Here is a 20,563-nt window from a genome sequence, read left to right on the forward strand (position 1 = left end):
CAAAACTTAAAAAAAAAAAAAAAAAAAAAAAAAAAAAGAAGCACTGACAGAAGTATATTTGTATACTTTATGCAAAAATGCTTAAATCTGCACATTTATCTTTGTTTTTTAAAATAAAGTTGTTCAATTAAAAAATGTACCAAGCCTATATAGAGAGCATTCTGAAGAGTCATTCATTAGATGGCCAGACAACAAACCTTAGAGACAGCAGTCAATTATGTCCAAACCTGACACTGCACTGACTCAGATATTCATGTGAGCTCTGCGCCCTCTACAGGTACTGAGCGTTCCTGCAGGGAGGTTTTTGTCTGGGTTTACACTGATGGTCCCTCACTGTGCCTAGTACAGTAATAAATAGCAGAGTCCTCCTCTTTTAAATTGTTCATCTGCAGGTAAACGCTGCTCTTGGAATCATCTCTTGAGATGGTGAATCTGCCTTTCACAGACTCTGAATAGTCTGTGGCATAATTTTTAGATTTGTCTTTAATTCTAGCAACCCACTGGAACCTCTTCTCTGGAAACTGGCGAACCCAGTACATCCAAGCTGAACTGAAAGTGAATCCTGAGGTGGCACAGGAGAGTCGTAGAGAATTCCCAGGCTGCACCAAGCCTCCCCCTGTCTCCACCAGCTGCACCTCACACAGGATACCTGCAAACACAGAGACTCCAGTCAGTAAACTGTCACAAATACTCACTGACCCTCCTATTTCCATCCATTCACACACTCGGTATATCTTCTTATGTATCGATTACCTTTCAACAGTGTAACAAGGAAAACCCAGCTTAGGTTCAACTCCATGCTGGATATTCTGTGTTCAGGACTGACCACTGAAGGAGAAGACCTGTGAATTCAGAGATGGGCGTCTCTTTAATAAGGTGAAGATCAGTGCTTATTTTCAGGAACTGAGTAGAACCCTATTTGCATGTCTTCCTGCTATAATATACCCTCAGCTATGCGAGCATATAGGGAACGTGAATCTTTTAAATGTCTAAGAAGAAATAAGGAATGAAGCAGCATTTGTAGCCTCAAAGAATAAGTAAGCTTCCCAGGACACATCTAACTTTTAGAGATTTTTTTTACATGTCAACAGTATTCTGTTCATTTCCAGTAAAGCAATGTATTAGAAGAATGATACATTTGATTAACACTTTAATTTATGATGTCATTTATCCAGATGAAACAGAAAATGTAAGAATAAATACTAAATAGTAGGAATTTATATTAATTAACAAAGTATGTTTTGTAACTGTATTCTACTTTACACATGTGATCTCCTTCTTCAGAGAAATTATGAAATGAATTTACAGAAAATTTTAAAAGCTGAAAATATAAAAATAAAAAGGCTAACTGTTTAATATTTACAAAATCATAAATGCATATATTATATTTCAGGAATTTAGTGTGACTGAAACTTCAGCTCAGGAGTAATATGTTATGTATAAAGTTAAAATATAAGTTTTCAAAAGCAAAATAACCTCATTATATAAATATAGATACTATGTGCTATTACTGAGATCAATGAAAAACACAATGACTTTCTGTGTTTACCACTTAGCCCTTCTAATGATGTCCTCCTTCCTCATCCCATCATAATGTCTTAGATTGTCCCACTGCTTCTAGGTTATTGTTCATGCAAATTCAGAAACATCATATTTGCTCTAATTTATCCTTAAATGTCTTCTTTGCACATTTCAACATACCCTCTTTAAAATAAATTAAAAAAAAAAGATTTGCTTTTTTAGGAATGGATGTCATGATAGCAAAATATCATAGCTTATATAGCATACATCATTTGAAGAAATTTATATTAAGTGGAAAGAAACACAATTTCTTATGAAGTCAGTAAAAAGACTCATGTGTGCAGACTACTCCTTTTTATACTCTATAGAGCTTCTAGTGATTGTTTTTACACTTAGACATGTAAAAGACACATTAATGGTCTAAAAAATTTTGATAGAATTTCAAATAATGGTTATAACTTGTTCAAGCAATTCAGTTTACAGGAATATTACCTAAAAATTACAATATTTTTATAAACAATAACTCTTTCAAAAGAGTTGAATAAAATGTGAAAGAAATCAAAGGTATTAAAAGATTCATAAAGAAAAATATGCTAATGTATCACAGAATGATCAAATTCTAAGAAGGAATCTTGATAACAACAAAACCAGCCTCCATGGTATTTCAGAAGAATAGGAGGAATTATGTCAAAAACTGAGCATTCATGTTAAAACAGATAACTTAAATTTACAGTGTCACATATTAATCACCATTTAGGAAATGTTTGAAAATGTATAAGAGTAAAATATTGGAATGTTTTGAAAAAAATATTAGGAAGCCTATACAATATTTGTATTGAGATGGTGTTAAATATAGAAAAGACTATTCCACATAATACATAGGAAATATTCTCACTACAATCACAGAAAAATATCCAATTCTAGAGTAAGAGAAGCTAATGTAGATACACTGGGACTCCATGTACAATATTTAATTGGAACAGATAAACAGCTCACTGTGATATATTAAAGCTAGAACTTTTTTAATTTTAATGTATATTCCCTATATTTACATTTGAAATTTTATAACCTCTCACATTACTCACCTCACTCACCCCCAACTCTCTGTTAACTTGCCTTTATGAAGATGCTTCCTCTATGAATCATCCTCTCCAACATATTGCCTTGACTGTTGATGATGTTCTTCACTTGTGGTTGCAGACCTTCAGCTATTTCATTCCTTTGTCTAGCTCTTTCATTGGCGTCTCCATGTTCAGTCTGAGGTTTAGCTGCAAGAATCCTCATCTCTATCTATATGACTCTGGGAGAGCCTCTGAGAAAACATTACATTTCCGTTTCCTGCCACCAAACACTACTTGGAATCAGCAATAATGCTTGGGTTTGCTGGCTGCATATATCGTTGTTCTCTAGGAGGCCAATCTCTGTAGATCTTTTTTTAAGTCCCTTCTCCTCTCTTTTACCTTGTATTTCCTCCCCTGATTTGTTCTCCCTTCTTAGAAGGACAGGGTCATCCACATTCTGGTCTTCTTTCCTTTTATGCTTCATAAGTTGTGTTGATGGTTTCATTGGTATTCCAAACTTTTTTTTGAAGGGAGGTTGGTATCCATTCTTAAGTGTGTGCTTACCACGAGTGTTGTTTATTGCCTGGGTTACCAGACACATGGTGATACCTTTAAGTTCAATCCTTTCGCCTACGAATTTCATGAACTCTTGTTTTGAATAGCTGAGTAGTATTATGTAGTGTAAATATACAACAATTTCTGTAGCTATTCCTCTGTTGAAGGATATATGGGTTCCTTCCAGCTTCTGAATACTGCTAATAAGGCTGCTATATACATTGTTGTGCATGGGTTCTTGTCAGACGTTGAAGCTAATTTTTGGTATATGCCCAGGAGAGGTATACCTTTGTACTCAGGAAGCACTGTGTCAAATTTTCTGAGTAATTGCAAAACTGATTTCCAGAGTAATTGTTTTTGTTTACAATCCCTCCAACAGTGTAGGAGTGTTCCTATTTCTCCACATACTTGCCAGTGTCTGCAGTTATCTTATTTTTTAACTTAACCATTCTTACTGGTGTGAGGTTGAATTTTAGGGTGGTTTTGATTTGCATTTCCCTGATGACTAGGGATGTTGATCATTTCTTCAGGTACTTATCCGCCATTTGATATTCCTTTGTTGAGAATTCTCTGTTTAGCTCTGTACACAATTTTAATAAGATTATTTGATTCTCTAGAGTCTAACTTCTTGATTTCTTTGTATATATTGAATACCTTCCCTCTATCAGATGTAGGATTGGTAAAGGTCATTTCCCAATCTGTTGGTTGCCCTTTTGTCCTTTTGACAGTGTCCTTGGCCTTACAGAAGCATTTCTTTCATGAGGCCCCATTTGTCTATTCCTGATCTTAGAGAATAAGCCATAGGTGTTCTGTTCAGTATATTTCCCCTGTGCTCATGTTTTCTAAGCTTTCCTCCTCTTTCTGTTATCTGAGGTTCAGTGTACCTGGTTTTAGGTGGGGGTCTTTGATTTACATGGATTTGAGCTTTGTACAAGGAGATAAGAAGTGTTCAATTTGCATTTTTCTGCATTCTGACTGCCAGTTGCACCAGCACCATTTGTTAAAAAGTCTTTACTTTTTCCATTGAATGTGTTTAGCTCCTTTGTCAAAGATGAAGTGACCATAGGTGTACGGATTCATTTCTGGGTCTTCTAATCTATTTTATTAGTATACCTGCCTATCTCTGTACTATTATTAGGCAGATTTATCACAAGTGAGCTATACTACAGTTAGTTGTCAGGGATAAATGGTTATTTTCCCAGAAGGTTCTTTTTTATTGTTGATAATGTCTTTTGCTATCTGTTTTTTTTTTTTTTTAGCACAAATGATTTTACAAATTACACTTTATGAATTTATGAAGAATTGAGTTCGAATTTTGTTAGGGATTACATTGAATTTGTAAATTGTCTTAGCCAAGAAGGCCATTTTTACACTCTTGATACTTTAAATCCATGAACATAAAAGATCTTCCCATCTTTTAGATCTTTTTAAATTTTTTTTTTTTTTTTTTTTTTTTTTTTTTTTTTTTTTTTTTTTTTTTTGTCATACAGATCCTTCACTTGCATGGTTAGGGTAACCACAATGTATTTTATATTATTGTGGCTACTTTGAAGGGGACTGATTCTCTAATTTCTTCCTCATCCTATTTGTCCTTTGAGTAGTGGAAGGATACACATTTGCTTGAGTTAATTTTATATCCACCCTCTTTGTTGAAGGTGTTTATCATCTGAAAACGTTTCCTGATGGAATTTTTGGGGTCACTTGAATACACTATATCATCTGTAAATACTGATATTTTGACTTCTTTCTTTCCAATTTTTATCCCTTTTACTTTTTTTTTTTTTTTTTTTTTTTTTTTTTTTTTTTTACTGTTGTTGTTTTCTTCCTGCTCTGGCTAATGCTACAAGTCCAATACAGAATAGGTAGGTAGAGAGTAGACAGCCTTTTCTATTCCCTGATTTAGTACAATTGCTTCAAGTTTCTCATTATTTTCTTCGATGTTGACTACTGCTTTGCTATATATTTCTTTTATTATGTTTAAGCAGGTTCCTTGGATATTTGATCTTCCAAAATTTTCACATGTATGGGTGTTCAATTCTTTTAAATGCTTTATCAGCACCTAGAGAAATAATTGTTTGGTTTCTTTGAATGTGTTTGCAAATTAGATAACATTGTTTGATTTTCATATATTGAACCATCCATGCATCTCTGGGATAAAACCTATCTGACCATAGTAAATAATGTTTTGATGAGTTCTTGGATTTACATTGCAAGAATTTTATTGAGGGATATTAGTCCAAAATTGTATTTCTTTGTAGGGACATTGTGTGATTTAGGAATGAGCATAATTGTAGCTTCGAAGAATGAGTTGGCTAGAATTGCCTCTGTTCCTATTTTTTAAATTTTTTGGAGAGTATTGGATTTTTTTTCTTTCTTTTTCTTTCCCTTCGGTTTTCTTGAGCTTCACTTAATCTGTGAATTGTTTCTGGGTTGTTCAGAGCTTTCTGGTTTTAGTATCCAATTATCAGTGACTGAATATTATGTCTGTTCTTTCGTGACTGAGTTACCTTACTCAGAATTACATTCTCTAGATGAATCCATATTCTAAGGAATTTCATAAATTCATTATTTTTGATAGCTGAGTAGTACTCCATTGTGTAGATATACCCCAATTTTTGTATCCATTCATCTACTGAGGCACATCTGGGTTCTTTCCAGCTTCTGGCTTTTATAAATAGGGTTATTATGAACATTGTGGTGCCTGTGTCTTGGTTCTCTGTTGGTGCATCTCTGGGCTATATGCCCAGAAGTGGAATAACTGGGTCTTCAGGTAGTAATATGTCCAATTTTATGAGGAACTGCCAGACTTATTTCCATTAGGTTGTAGCAGTTTGCAACACCACCAACAGTCTAGAAGTGTTCCTCTTTCTCTGCATTCTTGCCAGTATCTGCTGTCATCTGAAGTTTTGATCTTAGCTATTCTGACTGGTGTGAGCTGGAATCTCAGAGTTAATTTGATTTTCATTTTCCTGATGACTAAGGGTGTGTAGCACTTCCTTAGACACTTTTCAGCCATTCGATAATCTTCAATTGAGAACCTTTTGTGTAGCTTCGTACCCCATGAGATTGTTTGATTCTCTGGTGTGTAACTTCTTGTGTTCATTATATACATTGGATATTAGGCCTCTATCAGATTGGGGTTGGTAATGATATTTTTCCAATCTGTTGGCTGCTATTTGTTTTCTTGACAGTGTTCTTAGCCTTACAGAATGTTTACAATCTCATTATATCCTATTTGTCAATCTTTGACCTTAGAGCCATTGGTGTTCTGTTCAGGAAATTTTCTCCTGTTCCTATGTGTTCTAAGGTTTTCCCTACATTCTCTTCTAATAGTTTCAATGTACCTGAATTAATGTGAGAGTATTGGTATTAAGTCTTCTATGAAGGTCTGAATGAATTCTGCACTAAATAACTCTGGTCTTGTTTGTTTTTTTTTTTTTTTTTTTTTTTTGTTTTGTTTTTGGTTTTTGTTTGTTTTTTGTTTGTTTATTTTGGTTGGGAGCTTTTTGATGGTTGTTTCTACTTCTTCAGTGTTTTGATGCTACAAGTGCATGGATTTTTCAAGAAGTAGATCAACTACAAATAATTCATATATATGATGATATCGCTATAGATTGACTAAGGCAGAGCCTTATAGTCTTTAAAATTCAGTTGAAAATACATGAAGCTAACCATATGATTGAACATGGGACCCCATTGAACGAGCTAGAGAAGGAACAGAAGAAGCTAAAAGGGTCTGCAATTCCATGGGAAGAATAGCAGTATCAACTAACCAAACCTCCAGAACTCTCAGTGACTAAAACATCATCTAGTGTGCACACATGGAGAGACTGATAGCTCTGGATGCATATGTAGCAGAAGATAGCATTATCTGGCATCAGTGGGAAAAGAGGCCTTTCCTATAGTAAAGGTTCATTTTCCCAGTCCAGGAGAATTCCAAGGCGCTGAGGTGGAGATGGTCTTGGCGATAGGGAGCAACTTTATAGATACAAGTGGATGAAAACTAGAAAAGGAAATGTGAGGAAAGGGGTTAACATATGAAATGTAAATACAAAGAATATCTGTCATGCGCCCACGCTTCCCGCCATTAGGAACAGGCGTGCAACAAACAAACAGATTCTTCTGCGGATAACTTTTATTGTCCAGCACTTTGAGCAGGGGGCTTCTTGAGCAGGAAACTTCTCTCTGAGCTGGGGACTCCCTACCGGGTTCTACTGTCTAGGCAACCTCTCACACGCAGTCCCCCACGAGCGATCTCTCTGTCCAGTCTCTGTCTACGCGGGATCTCCCGCAATCTCTCCTACCAGGTTTCTCTCCACATGGTATCTCTCCACCATCCCTCCACGTGGGGTCTCCCGCAATCTCTCCACTATCTTCCTCTCTCTCCACGTGGGGGAGAAATGCACTGCTATATATGCCTAAGAAACTAGTGTTGCTACCTGATTGGTGCATCCTCCTGTAGCTCAATCACGTGCCCCAAGAGTAGGCTGTGACTGTAATTGCCAAGCAACACGAGGGGAAAGGTTTTTGTAGGCTGAACAATGGGCGGGAAGCTGGCGCCATCTATTGGCACCAAAGGCTTCCTACATTTCTCCCTTTTCTCTTAAATAAAAAACATAAAACATGGCCGATCAACCATCAGGCTCTTGTTGGACTTTTAGGGTTCAAGACCATGATCAGTAATAATTTTTGGGTAAGGCACCTTCCTGCGTGCAATGGGAACAAGCCCTGCAGGGTGCAAAGGCTGCCTTAGTGTAGGACACCCGATCCTGGTGAAATGCCTTGTAAAGCTCAGGGTGCAGGGGCTATCCATACACAGACCCAACATTTTTCTTAAAGCATACTAAGCCAAACAGAGGGAGAGGTGCCCATTTCGAGTGCAGCAAGAGCTTGTGCTATGACCACTTTGTCACGATATTGTTGAGTACGGAGTTTGCACACCATCTAGAGCAGAAACACAGTCTCTCTGCACAAAAGCATGCCAAAATTACTTGATAAGGCAAGAGTTCTATAATCCCCATAACCCTGCTATCTCTGTGTCTAAGGGCAAGTACAGTACATTAAAGGTTACAATAGTGACAAAAAAAACAAGAAAATAATTTTGCATTAAGGCACATGGGCATCGGTTTTGGGAACACCGGCAGAATCTTGCAACTCAGTTCCGCTTGAATCGTCATGCAGGACAGGCTCATCTGAAGCATGTGGAACAGCTTCTTGTTCTGGTAGCACTCGACGTGTCAGACATTCTGGGATCCAAATTGGACTTTCTTCTCCCTGTGGAAAAACACAAATAGCTCCCATGGATCGTATTAAAACAGGATCCGGGCCTTTCCAATTATCAGTGAGGACATCTTTCCATCTCACTAGCTCTTTAGGTGGCACAGGCCATTCTCCATGGCACTCGGCAGCTGAATGGCCATGAGCATCCAAATTTAAAAAATTTAAAGTAAGAAGTATAGTAGAAATGGCCATTTTAGGCGTAGGGGGTATCTCTCCAATTCTCCCCTTTTGTTTGTTTAAATAAACCTTTAGGGTTCGATGAGCGCGTTCAATGATGCCTTGACCCTGAGGATTATAAGGCAATCTTGTCAGGAGTGAAACTCCCATGTGATGGCACAATTGCTTGAATTTTGCTGAGGTATATGCAGAAGCATTGTCCGTTTTTAACACTTTAGGAATGCCCCATGCACTCCACGATTTAAGACAATGAGTAATAACATGAGAAGCCTTTTCTCCTGATAAAGGAGAAGCAAAAATAACTCTTGAGCAAGTATCAATGGACACATGTAAAAGATACTGAGATAATGGTTTAGAATAATTTGCAGATTTAGTAAAATTTTTATACTGAATAGTGATCACACATAATCCTGAGAACTTTCATTGGCAGCCCAGCTGGGCAACCTGCCACAATATATCCATCCGTTTTTGAACTGGATCAATTTTCTAAGGTATTATTATAAACAGTTTTTATATTAGAAGAAAAGGTAAAGAGACCCTTAACTGCCCAATTTACTCTCCGAGATTGACAGCCAGTCTGAGGATGCAGGACTGAATCTCTTTTTCTTATACAAAAATGTGACCACTTAGGTTGGGCTGGAATAAACAAATCACCCTTTTGCTGGAAAATAGGCCAGTGACCGGCAATCCAGGTGCCATTAGCCTATCCAGGTTTATTGTATAATTAGCAGTAACTCTATAAACTCTATTACCTTCTCTCTTTATATGACCAGGCTTTCCTCTTTGAAAGCAATTGACACCTTTTTAAAAAAGACCTAGCTGCTTTTGCCCCTGTAGTATGGCGGCAGCCAAACCTGCATTAGTTAAAGGTCCTCCTATCTCTCTGCAGGCCTTAATCCAGGCTTGTAATCCTTTAGCCTTGCAGGGGGTGATGGCATTACAACATTCTTCAGTACATTGTTCAAAAATTAGTGGCTCTATCAAGGGCATAGCCTGTTCTTGGTCTCCAAATATTTTTCCAGCTGTCTCTATCATTCTGGCCACAAAATCCGAAAAAGGTTCACTTGGACTCTGAATAATTTTTGTTAGATTTCCTTACACTTCCCCCTTATTAGTGAGCGCTTTCCATGCCTTTACGGCACAAAGTGCTATTTGGCCATAGACTTCTACGGGATAGGCAGTTTGATTTACCGCCCACTGCCCCTGTCCAGATAACATATCAAAATCCCAAGCTGGCTGTCCTGCGGCTGCATTGGCGTGAGCCTGGACCTGACAAGCATCCTGCCACAAGGCTTTCCACTCAATGTATTGTCCCATACTTGGGAAACAAGCTTTAGTAACAAACTGCCAATCAGCAGGTGTCATGGCTATAGAGCTTAATCTTTCAATTAACGACATAGTAAAATTAGCAGTGACTCCATAAATTCTGACTGACTCTGCCAACTCTGTGACTTGTTTATGTTCTAGAGGCTGAAAACTGTGTATGTTATTCACCTCAAACACTGGAAACATTTGCCTGAGGGCATGGAATGTCTCTGGCAGACAAAAGGAAAATTCACACTTCCTCTCTGCATGAGGTGAAAAAGCAGAGGCCGCCTTTTGTTTTGCTAAAGTCTTTTGTTTCCCCTGAGACTGCTCTGCCCCAAATTCTTTCCTCTCTTGTTTTTCCAAAATTTCCTCAAATTGAAATTCGGTTTGTGATCCTCTTTCTGCCAGCTCTGCGGTTCTCTGTTCCTTTAACAGATACAATGTATTGGACTCTGGTGCAGTCCTCTCTTTTCCAGACGGTTCTTCCCCCGGGACCTCTCCGATTCTGACTTGTTTTGAACATGTCTCTCGGAGACTATCTTCCTTGATTCTTTCTGGCAACTCTCCGTTTCTGACTAGTTTTGAACATGTCTCTCGGAGACCATCTTCCTTGTCCTTTTCTTTATCACATTCGATTTCTGACCCACTTTCTAGGTGCTGCCTGCTAACTTTCCATCTAGATAACTTCTACAACAGTAATGTTATAACAATTACCACAAATGCAAGCAATACTCCTTCTACTGCTGGAGAAAATCCAAGAAGAGACATGCCTAAGTTTTTGTGATGTTCTTTTGGCACCCCGTAAAAACTAAAGAGTGACATGTCTCTCAGAACTTACCTCTTAACTTCTTCTGCAGTTCCGAATCTAGTTCAGAGGCCTGAAGGTTCCCCTCAGCACTCCCGGGATTTTCGGCACCACTTGTCACACGCCCACGCTTCCTGCCGCTAGGAATAGGCGTGCAACAAACAAACAGATTCTTCTGTGGATAACCTTTATTGTCCAGCACTTTGAGCAGGGGGCTTCTTGAGCAGGAAACTTCTCTCTGAGCCGGGGACTCCCTACCAGGTTCTACTGTCTAGGCGACCTCTCACTGGCAGTCCCCCACGAGCGATCACTCTGTCCAGTCTCGATCCACGCGGGATCTCCCGCAGTCTCTCCTACCAGGTTTCTCTCCACGTGGTATCTCTCCGCTATCCCTCCACGTGGGGTCTCCCGCAATCTCTTCACTATCTTCCTCTCCACGTGGGGGAGAAATGCACTGCTATATATGCCTAAGAGACTTGTGTTGCTACCTGATTGGTGCATCCTCCTATAGCTCAATTACGTGCCCCAAGAGTAGGCTGTGACTATGTGGTTGCCAAGCAACATGAGGGGAAAGGTTTTTGTAGGTTGAACAATGGGCGGGAAGCTGGCACCATCTATTGGCGCCAACGGCTTCCTACAAATATCCAATAAAACATTAAAAAATATGATTGATAAATAAATAGATAAATAGATAGCTGGATAGATAGATAGATAGATACATAGATAGATAAAGTAACTAAATCAGCTGAAATAAGAGTGAGGCATATTTGATGCTCATAACACAAGCATCTTCTCCAAGAAGAGAAAAATAATATTAAAAATTATATGAGACACTCTAATTTGACAAAGAGTGCATTGAAAACATAATTGCTGCCTTCAAACAATGTGTAACTGAATTTATGTCTAAGAGTATATTTTTTCTGAGTGTTCCAGGGTGAGATAGGACACATTCCTTCCCGAAGTAAAGATGTCCATAAGCATAGGAGGCTTTGGGTAACTAGAAGTTAGTGTCCACAGGAGCAACAAAGCTTGCAGCCTGAGTATAAATGATGCTTCTTTTTGGGGGGCGGGAGGATCGTATCCAGCTGCGAATTGCAGAGCATTATTGGCTATGTCCAGTAAGACCCAATCAGAAAGGAGGAAAGACTATAAACTATTGGCTGCAGGTGCAGACCAATCGGAAGAGCTGTGATTTGGCGGGAGTTTTGAGGACCTCCAATGCTGTGGGTGTCTCAGCACCAACCCTAGGTATCCGGCTGCTGTGGCTCTGTTCGTGACCGATTTCCGCAAGGAATTCTACGAGCTGGTCCACAACCAGAGTGTCCTTCTCTTTGTGGCCTCTGATGTGGATGCCTTGTGTGCTTGCAAGATCCTTCAGGCCCTGTTTCAGTGCGACCACATACAGTCTACGCTGATTCCAGTTTATGGGTGGCAAGAACTTGAAACTGCATTTCTTGAACATAAGAACAATTCTCCTATTTCATCCTCATAAGCTGTGGAGCTAACGTGGACCTGTTGGATATCCTTCAGCCTGATGAAGACAGTATATTCTTTGTGTGTGATACCCACAGGCCAGTGAACGTGGTGAATGTGTATAATGACACTCAGATCAGGTTGCTTATTAAACAAGAGTATGACCTTGAAGTTCCTGCCTACGATGACATCTTTAGAGATAAAGATGAAGATCTTTCAGAAAGTCATGGTGATGTGTCAGAGCCTTCAGAGAAATGCACACACATAGAAGAGGAGATAGTGGAGCGAACCAGAAAGAGGAGGCAGTGCAGGGAGTGAGAGGCCCAGAGGAAAGACATCCTCTTTGACTACGAGCAGTATGAATATTATGGGACATCGTCAGCCATGGTGATGTTTGACCTGGCTTGGATGATGTCCAAGAACCTGAATGACATGCTATGGTGGGTCATTGTAGGACTAACAGACCAGTGGGGGGGGTGCATGACAAAGTCACTCCAATGAAGTATGTGACTGATGTTGGCATCCTGCAGTGACATGTGTCCCAGCATAACCACCGAAATGAGGCAGAGGAGAACATGGTCTCTGTAGACTGCATCAGGATCTCCTTTGAGTACGACCTCTGCCTGGTACTGTAACAGCACTGGTCCCTCCATGAAAGCCTGCACAACACCAGCTACACTGCAGCCAGGTTCAAGCTCTGGTCTGTGCATGGGCAGAAGCGGTCCAGGAGATCCTTGCAGACATGGGGATTACTCTGAAGCAAGTGAAACAGAAATTCCAGTCCATGGATGTTGCCTTGAAGGAGAATTTTCAAGAAATGATTGAAGAATCTGCAAATAAATTTGGGATGAAGGATATTTGTGTACAGACTTTCAGCATTCAGTTTGGGTTCAAGCATAAATTCTTGGCCAGCGATGTTGTCTTTGCTACCATGTCTCTAATGGAGAATCCCGAGAAGGATGGCTCAGGGACAGATCACTTCATCCAGGCTCTCGATAGCCTCTCCAGTAGTAACCAGGACAAGCTGTACATTGGGCTAGAGCTCGCCAAGAAGCACCTCCAAGCCACCCAGCAGACCATCGCCAGCTGTCTCTGTACTAACCTTGTCACTTCCCAGGGCCCTTTTCACTACTGCTCACTCATGGAGGGCACTCCAGATGTCACACTGTTCTCCAAGCCAGCATCCTTGAGTCTGCTGAGCAGACATCTGCTCAAGTCCTTTGTGTACTCGACAAAGAATCGACACTACAAGCTGCTGCCCATGGTGATGGCTGCCTCACTGAGCATGGAGCAGGGCACAGTGACAGTGGTAGGAATTCCACCAGAGACTGACAGCTCAGATAGAAAGAACTTTTTTGGTCGGGCATTTGAGAAAGCAGCAGAAAGCACCAGATCTCGAACTCTACACAACTACTTTGACCTCTCAGTAATTGGGCTGAAAGCTGAGGACTGAAGCAAGTTCCTGGATGCTCTTGTGTCGCTGGTCTCCTGAAGAATTCAGTTTCTCCAGAAGTGACCTCCTTTTCCTTATTTATATCAACTGGCCACTATTCAACTGTAAGATAACATTTGAAATGTGAGACTGTGGTTTTAAATAAAGTGTTTGATGTTCCAAAAAATTATATGAGAGAATATTGGAAATTTTGGTATACCATAAATAGACCAATCCAATTTTCATATTATGTTTGTATTCAAAAAATGAAAAAAAAATATTTCAGAAAGTCTAAGGACATATTCTCAGTAGAAACAGAAAAAAAATTTCAAATCTGTAGGAAGAGATGCCCATCTAGATAAAAGAGTAGTAAAAATAGCACTATAAATTTGCATAGAATAGAAGTTTACCATAACATATTGTAACTACTACACAGTAAAAAGAAGTACTGAAAACAGGATTTTAAAATGTATAAGAGAGAAAAATTCACTTACAAATGCAGTTCCATCATATGTATACCTGCATGTTTGTCAAAATAACACAAGCAATTGTATATAATGAAATAATTTGTCAAAATTAGAGAAAATATTAAAACTGTTCACCATAACAATGGTTAAAGATACATATCATTCCTAACACATATCCAGAAACAATAAAGGCACATATATCATGAAGAAAAAATTATACCCAATGTTTTAGAGAATAAGATCCAGACTCTAAAAAATAAAGTCCACTTTTCATGAAAACTACAAATAAAAAAATGACAAGAATTATCATACTCCTTCTAATATCAACTATTTGTACTGATGATCTCAATTTCTCAATGAGAAATTTAGACAAGATTAGAAAGATTAAGAAATAAGATCATTCTTGCTGCTGCCTTGGGAAAAAACCTCAACACCACAGTACTCAAGATCTGAGGTTAAATGTTGGAAAAATTCATTGCAATTGGGAAAACCCTACTCAGGTACAACTCCATGCTGGATAAAATTTTGCAAACTGAATCCAAGAGCACATCAAAACAATCATCCACCATGACCAAGTAGGCTTTATCTCAGGGATGCAGTGATGCAGGGATGGTTCAACACACAGAAATCCATCAATATAATACACCTTTTAAACAAACTGAAAGAGAAAAATAAAAACATGATTCTCTCACTAGATACTGAGAAAGCATTTGACAAAATTCAACGACACTGCATAATAAACGTCTTGGAGAGTTTAGGTATCCAAGGCCCATACCCAAACATAGTAAGTTCATTGTACAGCAAACCAGTTGTCAACATCAAAATAAATGGAGAGAAACTTGAAGCAATCTCATTAAAATCACCGACTAAACAATGTTGACCACTGTCCCCCAACATAGACATTACAGGATTGGAAGTTCTGGGCAGAAAAATTAGACAAGAAGAAACTAAAATGATGCACATTGGAAAGGAAGTAGACAAAATATCACTATTTGCAGATTATATAATAATATAATTAAATGAATCCAAAAATTTCACCATAGAAATTTTACAACTAATAAACATCATTAGAAAAATTGCTAGTTATTAAATTAACCCAAACAAATCAGAAGCCTTCTACTAGTCAAAGGATAAAAAGGTTGAAATGAGAAACTAAAGAATCAATACTCTTCAATATACTCACAAAGACTATAAAAAAACTTAGGGCATCCCTATCTATGAAGTGATGTATCAGAATGACAAGAACGTTAAAACTCTTAAAAAGGAAATTTAAGAAGGTCTCAGAAAATGAAAATATACCCTGTTCTCATAGATTAGCAGGGTCAATATTGTAAAAAATGGCCATCTTGCCAAAACTGATTCACAATTTCATTACAATCCTCATCAAAATTCCAACTCAATTCTTCATAAAGTTCAAAAAAGCAATCTGTGAATTCATCTGAAATAACAAAGACCTACAATAGCAAAATATATTCTCAGGCATAAAAAAAAAATTGTGGGGGAATCACCATCCCTGAACTAAGGCTTTATGAAAGAAATTGAGATAAAAACTTTATTGTACTGGTACAGAGAAAGATAGGTAGATAAATGGAACAAAATTGAGGACCCAGAAATTAACTCGCACACTTATGGTCAATTCATCTTTGACAAAGGAGCTAAAAACATTCAGTGGACAAAGAACAGCCTCAAAGACAAATGGTGTTGTTTCAACAGGCAGTCTGAATGCAGAAAAATGCAAATTGGTCCTTTCATATCCACTTGTACAAAGCTCATGACCAAGTGGGTCAAAGATCTCCACATCAAACCAGGTGAACTGAACCGACTATAAGAGAAAGTGGGGTAGAGTTTAGAACATAAAGGCACAGGGAAATTTTCCTGAAGAGAACACCATTGGCTTAGGCTCTAAAATCAAATAATGACAAATGGGATCGCATAATATTGCAAAGCACCTGTAAGATTATGGACTTTTTTCCATTGAATGTTTACAGCTCCTTTGTCAAAAATCAAGTGACCTTGAGGTCGGGGACAGTGATTCCCGCAGTTTTCTTGTTATTGAGGATGGATTTTGCTATTCTAGGTCTATATTTATTCCAGATGAAATTACACATTGCTCTTTCCAACTCTATGAAAAATTGGGTTGGAATTTGGAAGGAGATTGCATTGAATCTGTAGATTGCTTTTGGTAAGATGGTAATTTTTAAAATGTTGATCATTCCAATCCATGAGCTTAGAAGAACATTCCATTTTCTGAAATCTTCCTCAATTTCCTTCTTTAGAGATTTGTAGTTCTTGTCCTACAGGTCCTTCACTTCCTTAGTTAGAGTCACACCAAGGTATTTCATATTTTTTGTGACTATTATGAAGGGTATCTTATCCCTAATTTCTTTCTTCACATGTTTGTCTTTGGAGTTGAGGAAGGCTACTGATTTGTTTGAGTTAATTTTATATCCAGCCACAATGAGGAACTTGTTTATCAACAGTAAATGTTCTCTGGTGGAATTTTTGGGGTCACTTACTTACACTATCATGTTATCTGCAAACAGTGATGTTTTTACTTCTTCCTTTCAAATTTTTATCCCTTTGATTCCTTTTGCTGTCTATTTGCCCTGGCCAGAACTATGTTGAATAAGTGGGTGGAGAGTGGACAGCATTGTCTAGGCCCTGATTTTAGTGGGATTGTTTCAATTTCCCACCATTAAGTTTGATGTTGACTGTTGGTTTGCTGTATATTGCTTTTATTATGTTTAGGTATGGGCCTTGGATTCCCGTTCTTTCCAAGGCTTTTGAGATAAAGGGGTGTTGAATTTTGTCAAATGCTTTCTCAGCATCTAGTGAGATTACCATGTTTTTTTTTTTTTTTCCTGTGAGTTTGTTTAACAGCCTCTTCAACAAATGTTGTTGGTCCAACTGGCAAGCAGCATGCAGAAGAATGAAAACACACCCTTTCTTAGCCCTTTGTTCTAAGCTCAAGTGCAAGTGAATCAAAGATATCCACATTAAACCTGGTACAATGAAATTATTAGAAGAGAAAGTAGGAAAAAACTTAGTACACATAGAAACAGGAAAAATAAAAATCTAAAAGGAACACCAATGACTCATGCTCTAAGGTCAAATATTGACGAATGGGATCAAAGAGGTTGCAAAGCTTCTGTAAGGCTAAGGATACTGTCAAGAAAACAAAATTGCAGCCAACAGATGGGAAAAAGTTCTTTACCATCCCCAAATTTTAATAACCAAGGTAAACAAAGAACTTAAGAATTAGACACCAGAGAATCAAACAACCCTATTAAAAATCACGTACACAGCTAAAGTTCTCAATTGAAAAATATTGAATGGCTGAGAAACATGTAAGGAAGTGCAAATCAAAACAACCATGAGATTCCACCTAACACCAACCAGAATTGCTAAGGTCAAAAATTCAGATGAGAGCAGATACTGGCAAGGATGCAGAAAAAGAGCAACACTTCTCCACTGTTCTTGAGATTTTAAACTGGTACCACCACGCTGGAAAACATTCTGGTTATTTCTCATAAAATTGGACATGATACTACCTGAAGATCCAGTTATTTCACTTCTGGGTATTTACCCAAGAGAAACTCCAACATAAAACAAAGACACATACAACACAATGTTCATAGCAGCCCAATTTATAATAGCCAGAAGCTGGAAAGAACCCAGATGTCCTTCAGTAGATGAATGGATACAATTATTGTGGTATATTTATAAAATGAAGTACTACTCAGCTATCAGAAACAATGACTTAATGAAATTCTTAAGAAAATGGATGCATTGAGAGAATGTCATCCTGAGTGAGATAACCCAGTCACAACAGAACAGACATAATATTTAGTCACTGATATTGGATACTAACCACAGAAAGCTCTGACCTTGCTAGAAAAAACTCACAGTCTATATGAAGATCAAGAATAAAAAAAGGCCAAAAAAAAAAATAAATAAATAAATAAAAGTAAAGGAAAAATCATTATTTTTAATCTCTATACACCAAGAAAAGATTGACTATTTCCAGGTTACATCTTGTTTTACATGTACTTTATGCTCATTGTAACTAGTAAGAGTTTAATGCATACTATCAAAACTTTAAAAAAAAATCAAGTACTGACAAAATGTTTTCACATACTTTTATGCATACATGCTTAAAATCTGTACATTTTAATTGGGATCTTTCCCAATTCCACATCTGAAAGAGGTCTAGTTTCCAATATAAACAAAGAACTCAGAAAGCTAATCCATAGAGAATTAAATAATCTTGTTAAAAATGTGGTACAGAGCTAAGCAAAGTATCTCAACGGAAGAACACCCAAATAATCAAAGAAATGCAAAAAAAAAAAAAAAAAAAAAAACCATACAAACAAACAAAACAACAACAACAACAACAAAAAACAAAAACACGAAAAAGACAAAAAAAAAAACCTGAGGTTTGACCTCAGACTAGTCAAAATAGCTAAGGCTGAGCAACTGGTGGGTGGGAGACCTGGGCTACCAGGGAGCAGAGAGATCTCTGCAGAGTGCACACGGAAAGTGCAAACCCTGCCTTGCCCTGTCCTGCCCTGCCTGATCCAGCGACCAGGAACAGAACTTAGGAACTTATATTTTCACCAGGCGGTGACTTCAGGACGCAGAGCAGAGCCTGGCCCATCTGCCACGCGGAATGGCAGCTCCTAAAGGCTGAACAACTGGTGAGTGGGAGACCTAGGCTGCTGGAGAGCGGAGGGATCTCTGTGGAGTGCACACGGAAAGTGCACCCCTTGCCTTACACTGCCCTGCCCTGCCTGATCCAGTGACCAGGAACAGAACTTTGGAACTTCGGTTCCCAACCTGGCGACTCTGAGGCATAGAACAGGGCTAGACCCATCTGCCACCTGGACCAGTGGAGATCCAGGGACACAGACCAGATACAAGGGAAATGCAAGAACATATCACTGAAAACAAAATGGCAAGAGGAAAGCGAAAGAGTATATCCCAAGGAAACCAAGACAACTTGGCAATACCAGAACCCAGCTCTCCCATAACAGCAAACATTGGAATTCCAAACACTCCAGAAAAGGAAGACACAGACCTGAAATCATACTTCAAGATTCTGATAGAGATAATTAAACAAGAACGGGAGGAAAAGCAAAAAGATTCAGAAGCTTTTAAAGAGGAAACAAAAAAAAACTCAAAAAATACAGGAAAACGAAACCAAAGAGATGAAGGAATGGAAGAGAGAACTAAAAAAAGAAATTGACACAATAAAGAATACACTAAAAGAGATAACCCTAGAGGAAGAACACCTAAAAAAGAAATCAGGAGTCACGGAAGCAAGCATTTCCAATAGTTTACAAGAGATGGAAGAGAGAATCTCGGGGGCAGAAGACAACATTGTAAACATAGACAAAACAGCCAGAGAAGACACAAAAAAAAAAAGCTCCTAACCCAAAATGGCCACGAAATCCAGGACACAATGAGAAGACCGAACCTAAGGATAATAGGAATAGAAGAGGGAGAAGAGTATCAACTAAGAGGCATAGTAAATATTTTAACAAAATCTTAGAAGAAAACGCCCCTACCCTCATGAATGAGATGACCACGAGCATAAAAGAAGCCTTCGGAACTCCAAATAGGTGGGACTAGAAAAGAAATACCTCCCGACACATAATAGTCAAAACACCAAGTGCCCAAAGTAAAGAAAGAATACTAAAAGCAGTAAGGGAGAAAGGTCAGGTAACATATAAAGGCAGGCCAATCAGACAAACACCCGATTTCTCAAAAGAGACTATGAAAGCTAGAAAAGCCTGGACAGACATCATGGACACTCTAGGAGAGCACAAGTGCCAGCCCAAACTGCTATACCCAGCAAAACTATCAATCACCATCGATGGAGAGATGAAGATATTTCAAGACAAATCAAAATTTACACAATATCTGACCACAAAACCAGCACTACAACAAATTATAGGTGGAAAACCCAATACAATGAGGGAAAATACAGCCTAGTAAAAACAAGAGAACAAAAAGAAGAAAAAGACACAGACACAACTCAACCCACAAAAGAAATAATGGCAGGAAACAGAAACAACTATTCGTTGATATCTATTAACATAAATGGACTCAACTCCCCAATAAAGAGACATAGGCTATCAGACTAAATACATAAACAAAATCCAGCCTTTTGCTCCATACAGGAAACTCATCTCAGAGACAAAGACAGACACTATCTCAGAGTAAAAGGGTGGGAAAAAAAAAAAAAAAAAGCAAGCTGGAGTGGCTATTCTAATATCGAATAAAGTAAATTTCCAACCAAAAGTTATCAGAAAAGATAAGGAAGGACACTTTTTACTCATTACCGGGGAAATCTGTCAGGAGAAACTCTCAATCCTTAACATATATGCTCCAACATAAAAAAGCACCCACATTCATAAAAAACCCTACTAAAGCTCAAAAAATACATTTCACCCCACACAATAATAGTGGGAGACTTTAATTC

The 20,563-nt window shown here is 38.3% G+C and overlaps 1 pseudogene and 1 gene segment (V, D, J or C); one reads left to right on the forward strand and one right to left on the reverse strand.

Moving 5' to 3' along the window:
• Window positions 1-314: 314 nt before the first annotated feature.
• On the reverse strand, window positions 315-713 carry LOC308418324 (Ig heavy chain V-III region ABE-47N-like). The segment is given in 1 exon: window positions 315-713.
• Window positions 714-11,674: 10,961 nt separating this feature from the next.
• On the forward strand, window positions 11,675-13,672 carry LOC308418335 (cell division control protein 45 homolog; annotated as a pseudogene). The gene is made up of 3 exons: window positions 11,675-11,700; window positions 11,944-12,806; window positions 12,941-13,672. The product of its transcript is annotated as a cell division control protein 45 homolog (transcript).
• The last annotated feature ends 6,891 nt before the right edge of the window (window positions 13,673-20,563 follow it).

This window comes from Micromys minutus (genome assembly GCF_963924665.1).
Source record: "Micromys minutus genome assembly, chromosome: 1".
NCBI classification, from domain to species: Eukaryota; Metazoa; Chordata; class Mammalia; order Rodentia; family Muridae; genus Micromys; species Micromys minutus.